The sequence below is a fragment of the Gekko japonicus genome, unplaced genomic scaffold (genome assembly GCF_001447785.1).
Source record: "Gekko japonicus isolate JY-2015 unplaced genomic scaffold, Gekko_japonicus_V1.1 scaffold1764, whole genome shotgun sequence".
NCBI lineage: Eukaryota > Metazoa > Chordata > Lepidosauria > Squamata > Gekkonidae > Gekko > Gekko japonicus.
In genome coordinates this window covers 124,903-133,003 of record NW_015171555.1, presented here as the reverse complement: position 1 = coordinate 133,003, position 8,101 = coordinate 124,903, and the positions used below count along the sequence as shown (strand labels likewise).

The following is an 8,101-nucleotide window of genomic DNA, read 5'->3' as shown; positions in this document are numbered from 1 at the left end:
AGCAGGAATTCACATCTTCAAGTGCCTAAATATTCACCTAGCCATCAGGAAAGGCAAGCAGAAAGTCTTCAGTCTCTACACATGAAAGGAAGAAAAACCAAGGACTTCCTGGTTTGTTCTCCTCCTGAACAAACTTTGGTTTTCTCAGGAAGCCTAGTTATAGTCATAGTTCATGATTTGGATGAAACTACAAACCACTGTTTTCCATGAAAATCTTTCATTACTGAACTTGTGCAAAGGAAGGGGAATGGAATACAAGAGCCCAAGGATCCCCCAGTCTAATTCCACAGTTTGCTATTACTGTCTGGCATTATAGAGTTCAATAAGACAGAGCATAGCTGGACCTCAAATATAGATAACCTTGGTATAATAAAGTATTCTTATTTCTAAAGTTTTTCTTTCTCTCCTCTTTTTCTTGTATGAGGATGCAAATTTATCGTATCAGGGCCTAGGATGAAAGTTCACCAATTACCTCACAATGCTTCTTAGAGAATAGGCAAAATAAAAATGTAACAGCTAGATATAGATCAAATACCTGTTCTTTCTTACTTGCTTTCAAGTAAACTTACAGTCAAAGAAAACAAGTAAACTACCTGATGTGCTATTTCCTTATTATCTTTTCCAAAGAAAAAGGTGGTTCTGCTGCAAGAGCAACTGGGTCATAGAGTAGCACTCTCCTTATAAGGGCATAAATTGGGGTCTCCAATGACAGTACCTTTAATTTCCATTGTGAACGGTGGCTACCACAAGTACTAAATAGTTTGGATACCTCATTATTTTAATGCATAATTAAGCCTGCAGATATATTTACTTGTTTACTTGCAAAATTCTAAAATGCAGATTAGAAGTGTACAATTCCCCTCCCCCTCCTTTTTTGGTTTGGGTCTACTGAATTGGGGGAAATTCCAGTTTTCCAAAAAATCCCAGATCTCAATATTGGTGCCCTATTTGAATCCAGGATTTTTTCTGGAAATCCTGAATTTTTAGGGGTCCAATAGATCCCAGAATAAAAAAATGGGGTGGGGGGGATTGCAAAAAGTTTTAAGAGTCTGATATTTGGATCATTTCTTTTCACCTATTTTATCTTTTACTAATGTGTACACCATAATAAATATTTATATATTTATAATAACTTATTTTGTTAGCTTGACCCTCATATGTCACTGCCATATCGTGGGTTGAGCCCCCCCCCCTTCTCAGTTTTTGGAAAGAACTGCACACCAGAAACTGTGCTGATCCTGGGCTGGCCTTAAACCAGGCTGCAGATGAAGCCAGACCCAAGCTGAGCCAGCATGGAGCCCTCAGCTCCCCGCCAACCCAGCTGATCCTGGGCTGACTTCTCCAAGCTGAGCCAGAAGGGAGCCGAGAGCTCCCTGTGGTCACAGCTGATCTTGGACTGGCTTCTCCTGCACCCCAGTTTAAATTGGGCAGCACAAGAAGCCAGCGCCAAGCTAAGCCAACAGGGAGCTCTCCCCTCCTTTTCCACAATGAAGGGAACCAATGCAGTTCACATCACTCTTCACTCTTCCATTTTATCCTCACAACAACCCCTGTGCGGCACGCTAGGCTGAGAGTGTGTGACTGGCCCAAGATCATCCCATAAGCTTCCATGGCAGAGTGGGGATTTGAACCTTGGTCAGCCAGAGCTTTCATGTGGTGGCTGCTGTTGAACAGTAGCAAGTAGCCAGGCATAGGTGAGTCACAGAAATCTCTAGCAAGTTGCCGGGTGGTTGCTGACAGATCTGGACCTGATGAGTCCTCTGTCAAAACAACTCTGGAAAGAGCCCCCCTCTACTCTTTGTTACTGACATAAACAAAGGCCTGAAGGCTAGCAATACAGTTGTGGTTCCCTAGCTACAGGTGCTATGGGGGGGGGGGTTAAGGCCCCCAATGTTTCTTTTTTTAATTTCAGATTTTTCAGCAACCTCAGGTTTGTAAAAAAATACCTCTTGTCTGTTCACAGCTCTAATCTCCAGATTTAAGTATACACAGACCAGGCCATGTTGATAATTACACTGACAAGCAAGGACCCATGAGAAACTCATGGGACCCTTGCTTAGTCCTCTGGCTTTTGACACCACCAGCCACCTTTCTCTACTTTTCTTTCACTGTCACCTCGTCTTCACATTTTTTTCTGTCCACACCATATTCCTTCTTCCCCCTTAACCCCAACACTAGTTGGTTGTCTTAGTGCTCCCCTTCCCATCCTCACTGCTTTGCCTGCCTGTTTAGCCATCTCCTCAGTGCTCTACCTTCCCATCCTCATTGCTTTTCCTACCTGTTCAGCCATCTCCTTGGAACTCTATCCGTTCCTCATCCTTGCCGCTCTGCCTATCACTGAATCTTAATATTTTGATAAATATTCATCAGCAGTTTTCCCTCTGCTAATTAAATCTAGCCTTCCATCCCCTTCAATGATCCAGAGTTTTACATTTTAATCATTTACTCTTTACATATACTATAACTACATTAATCTGCTGACTCCTATACATTTTTTCCCTGTGGAAATGTAAATGACTGAAGTTTTGTTAAAACAGAAGTTATATAAAAAGCACTGAAGCTAGCAAGGACTCCAAACCAAGCTTGTGGATTAGAATTTTATTTCTTTACTACTTTTCACATCTGCCTTAGTATTTACTGCAACCATCTGCAGATCATTTAACATTGTCTTTTGGTGTGTGTTTTGCCTATATTCTCTTCACTCTGCCTCAGGATGCATTATCATTATTTGAGAGATCTATTGCTGTCTTTAACAAAACAGAATTGAATTCATCTATATAATTCATTTCTAATGAACGCTGTGCTCCTCATTAAACTCCAATTTACCTTTCTTTCCTTTTTCTGCACTGTCAACACTAACCATTTGTGAGCCTGTTAAAACCTGCTGCTTCAGGAGAATGAAACTAAGTACACACTAGCAGCATCCACATGGAAGTGTTTCAGAGAGCTTCATAGAAACTTTTCTTAAAATATAGCATTTGGGTAACAAGATTCATGTTTTCTTAGCTACTCCTGAATACATTTTATTGTATTTCTCAAAAAGAGTATCTCTTATATTACAAACATAACCTTTTGCAGCCTTGCTCTATCAATAACTTTGATATGGATAACGTCTCTTGTACTTGTATGCATTCACTATGTTAGGCATGGCATGCCTTGGAGAAAACACAGTTGCACTTCCCTGTAAACTGATGTTCATTGAGTATCTTCTGTGCAGTCCCACATGAGACTGCTTCAGAGCTGGCCTGCTGTGGAGATAAGCAATACAAGCTTCTAGAATGTATAGCTGAGTGCTCCCCTCAGCACAGCAGAGTTACAAGCTCTGTTCCCGCCCAAATGATCACGTGACAAGGGATGGAGGAAGCACTCTTCTCTCAGTCCTCTTTCTGCCACCATGGAGATTATAAAGGTGTATGACCCACAGTGGGGAAGGAGGGAGGGATGTGTGCCTGCACAGAAAACACTCAGTGAACATCAGTTACAGGGAAGTGCAACCATGTTTTCATCTTTGTGTCTTCTGTGCAGTCCCACATAGGATATTAGCAAGCTCACTTACCACAGAAGTTCTGATTAACGGAACAAAGATTGTAATGCTACTTTTCCAACAGCTGCTTCTCTCCTGGAATCTACATCAATAGAGTAGTGTTTGATTAATGTTGATGGAGAGGACCAAGTTGAAGCTCTGCAGCTCTCCCTGATGTCAAGGTTGCATCGAAAGGCCGCTGAAGAAGCTTGAGCCCTTGTTGAATATGCTTTTAGGGAAACGAGCATTTCAACCCTGCTGTAGTGTAAGACATCTTAATTGTAGTCATCACCCATCTAGATAGGGTTTGTGGATATATTGCTTTCCCTTTGTTTGGATCTTTAAAGCAAACAAAGCTTTTTCCTGGATGCTGAGGTACTATCTAAATAAAATAATAATGCTCTTCTGACATCTTATGTATACATTGCTTGTTCTGCTGGGGATTAAGGTTCAGGGGGAAATACTGGTAAAATTATGTCTTGAGACAACTGAAAATGGGAGATCAGTTTAGAAGTGAGGTCAAGACGGGGTTTCAAAACTACTTTATCCTTGTGAAATCTTGCAAATGGTGAGTCATACCTGAGTGCTCTTATCTCATTCACTCTGCATGCTGACGTTATTGCAACTAAGAATGCTGTCTAATAAGTTAAGAAAGACAGGTCACGAGGCCATGGGTTCAAATGGTTTATATATTGAGATAATACAAGAGACAAACTCCACTGAGGGGATCGGGATTTAACTGGTGGATACAAATTCAGTAAACCTTTGAGGAATCTCATAGAGAATGCATTTGAAAATACAGACTTAGTCAACTCCAGTGTGGAAGGCTGGTATGGCCACCAGGTGAGTCTATCAAGGAAAGGAGATAGTCAAAGATTCTGGTCTAATCCTTCTGTCTTTTGCCCATGCTGTAAAGCATTGCCTTTATAAGGTTTCCAGGTGGCTGGTTTGCATGATGACACTAAAACTTTCACCACCCTCTCTGACCATTGGTCTATGGTGAAATAACCACGCGCTGAGATGTAACATCTCCACATCATGGAAACAAACAGGACCCACTAAGAGAAGGTCTTGTGCTAGTGGCAGAGGTATTTTTCTGCCCTTGGACAGACTCAACAATGTCCTCCTGGGCAGAAGAGAGCTATTAGTATACACATGGTGTTGTCTGTTTTCAGTTTCAACACCATTCCGCAGAGGAGTGGGAAAGGTGGGAAAGCGTAATAAAGAGTATGGGACCATTGTATATGGAATGTGTCTCCCATGGAGTGGTCGTCCATGGCCGATCTTAAGCAGAAGGTTTGGCATTTTCTGCTGTCTGCTGAAGCAAACAGCTCTACTAGAGGGTGGCCCCAAGCTTCAAAAACTGGGAGCAAATATTTCCTGTTTATGGACCACTCATGTATTGAAAGTGGGTCTCTGCTCAGGTAATCTGCTAGTATGTTGTCTTGCCCTGCCACATATATGGCTATCTACTCTATTCTGTTCCAAAGGAGTGAGGCTTCCTTGAATAATCATAGGGAGCCCATTCCCCCTTGTTCATTGATGTAGCATTTTGTTGCTATGTTGTCCATGGACAGCAGGAGTGTCTTTCCCTGAATGAGTGTCTTTCTCTGAAAGAGAAACAAGGGCATATCTAACAGCTCTAAGCTCGAAGACATTAATATGAAGTCTTGACTCAGCTGGACTCCAGTGACCATTAATGCAAACTAAATCACAGTGAGTTCCCCACCATCTCAGTGAAGCATCTGTGAACAGATGGAGATTGGGGGAGGGAGTTGCTAAGGATACCTACCCCTTCTAATAGGTTCAAATCTAATGACCACCAGGGGAGGAATCTAATTATCCATCTGGACATAGAAAGTTTTCCCATCGTGAATCAATTCCCATTTTGAATTTTCTCAGAAACCAGTTCGGTAGGGGATGCATGCGGCGTGTCGCATGTCGAATTGTAGCTGTGGTAATAGCTATCAGGCCTAAAAGCTTCTGAATGTGGATTGCTTTTTGAAATCTAGAGCAATAAAATATTGATACCCATATCGGTATTGTTCTGGCTTTACTCACTGGGAGGTATGCTTTATGGGAGACGGAACTGAGTCTTGCTTCGATGAACTCCATGTCCTAAAGTAGGGATAAGAATGGATTTGGGGAAATTTATGAGGACCCTGAACCATTCTAAGGTTTTTACTGTCAAAGATATATGTACTGCTAATTTTGATTCTCCAATGAGCAACCAGTCATCTAAAAAAGGATAAACTGAGCAGCCCCCTCAAGTGCAAGTAAATGATGACCGCTGAGAAGCATTTCATGAAGACCCTTGGGGCTATGGCCAAACCAAATGGCAGCACTGTGTACTGATAAGATTGATCTTCACACCTAAATCTCAAGAATTTCCTGCAAGATTAATGAATAGTTATGTGGAAATATGCAACTTTTAAATCTGAGACTGCAAACCAGCATCCTTTGTCAATAAAGGGGAAGATATCTTCTAGGGTTAACATGCAAAACTTATGAATATTCAAGTGTTTTTTGAGTTCCCTTAGGTCTAAGAGAGGCCTCACACCACCTTCCTTTTTATCTACCAGAAAGTAGTTGGGGAAAAAAATGATTTGTTCTTCTGAGGGGGGAACAACCTGCACAGCTCTCTTATGGAGGAGATGCTGATTTTTTTTTGCCATAAAAGCAAGTTGGAGGGTGACCCTCTGAGGTTAAAATTAATACAATAAGAAGTGGATTTAAATATCAAAAAATATCCAGACTTTATTATACTCAAAACCCAAGCATCTTGTTTGAACGCCAATGGTGTGTGAACGAGGAAACTGTGGGAACCTATCTAGACATTGGGGTGCCTTACCCTTCCCTGGGAGATTGACCTTGGTGACCTCTCTGCCTAGGTTGTAATTGTATAGGTTGGGATTCCATGTTGAATGGGGGACGATAGTGTTGGTAATTCTGGGCGGTTTGGAATCTCTATTCCTTCCCAAATTGAGGTTGTTGAGAGTGTCTCGGGAAGTACCTGGGTTTGAAGCTCCCTGATTGTTGTGAAGTGACACCCAGAGACTTAGCTGACAACCTGTTCTTATGGATTGTGTCAAGTACTACATCCATTTATTTGCTAAATAGGGCCTTTCCCCGAAAGGGAAGATCCTCCATAGGGGCTCTAGTGTCTGGAGGTAAGGCTGAAGCTCTCAGCCATGAATGTCATCTGATAACTATTGCTGAAACCATAGTCCAGCTACATGCATCCACCACAAGTCGTGACACATTAAGTTCTTGTTTTCCAAATAATGATTTTATAACATATCATGATATTATCAACTTGCAAGGAAAAATTAAATCCTGGCAGACTATTAATGATGACGGGGAAAAGATAATGTGGTTAACATATACTCAACTTACATCAAGACTTAAAGAAGTGATATGTGTAGAAAGAGATCTGACTGAATTTGAAAATATTGGAAAAATCTTCTAGGACACATTTATAAACTTTGACTTCAATATGCACAGAAATGGAACAAGTTAGGTATGCATGGTGAAATGGACAAAGGACATAAAATTTGCAGCGAGTCAAGCACTTGGAGAAAATTGGTACAAGATGTTCTTTTGATGGTATATTACCCCGAAAGATATCGAGAAGATGGACAAAAATTATAAAGTTTTGACTTCTTTTTTGCTTTTTTATAGGCAGTTCAGAAGTCGCTCTTGGGACCTTGGAAAGAAATACATACTGAAATTCAAAAACTATGGAATATAAAATTTGCCATGTTACCTGAGATAACGTTACTAGGAATCTTAACAATGAATATAGATAGAACAGTACATGAACTGTTTAGATATATGTTAACTGTGGCACAAGGAGTATTTGCATCTAAATGGAAAGCTGAGGTTTGCCCAGATCTTGAGAACTGGAGAGATAATATACAAGAATATGCTGTCATGGCAAAACTGACAAATTACATAAATAAGAGACTGCTAAATGAATTTGAGAACAACTAGAGAGATTTTTATGTTTATTATAATTAATTCTTCTTACATAGTTATGCATTTAAATAGTTATTATATAAGTGTCAATTATTATATGGAATATTATCATACTTTTCCACATCATTACAAGCTGTAAGGTTGTCATCTTAAACTATACACAAAGTTGATAAGAATTTATCTGTGTCTTTATAACCTTTTAGATAGGGAATAATGAAAATATATTACATGGAAATAGTAGGATACTATGATATTAATGAGTGTCCTTGATATTTGTAAAAAATACTCTTTGTATTTTTCTTTATTTTTTTCCTTACCCCTTTTTTCTTATTCTGTATTTCTATAAAAAGGCAATAAAATAAAATAAAAGTTCATTTTCCCAATTTTATTCCCTCTACTTGTACTGATTTTGCCTGATTCTTTCTGTCATCTGAGAGTGTCTCTATGTATTGAGACATTTATTCACATAAATAAATCTGATAACGTGCCATAACTGCCTTGAAATAGGCTATGCGGAGGCCTAAGGACCCTGATGTGTAGACTTTGTGTCCTAGGATGTCTAATTTACAGCCCTCTTTATCAAGAGAGGCTGGGTGCATT

General features: G+C 40.1%; 1 protein-coding gene across 1 annotated transcript in view; it reads right to left on the bottom strand.

The window, feature by feature from the left end:
• The window catches only part of BEND5 (BEN domain containing 5), a 65,082-nt gene that overhangs the window by 41,278 nt on the left and 15,703 nt on the right, over positions 1-8,101 (bottom strand). The gene's annotated exons all lie outside the window — the stretch shown is intronic.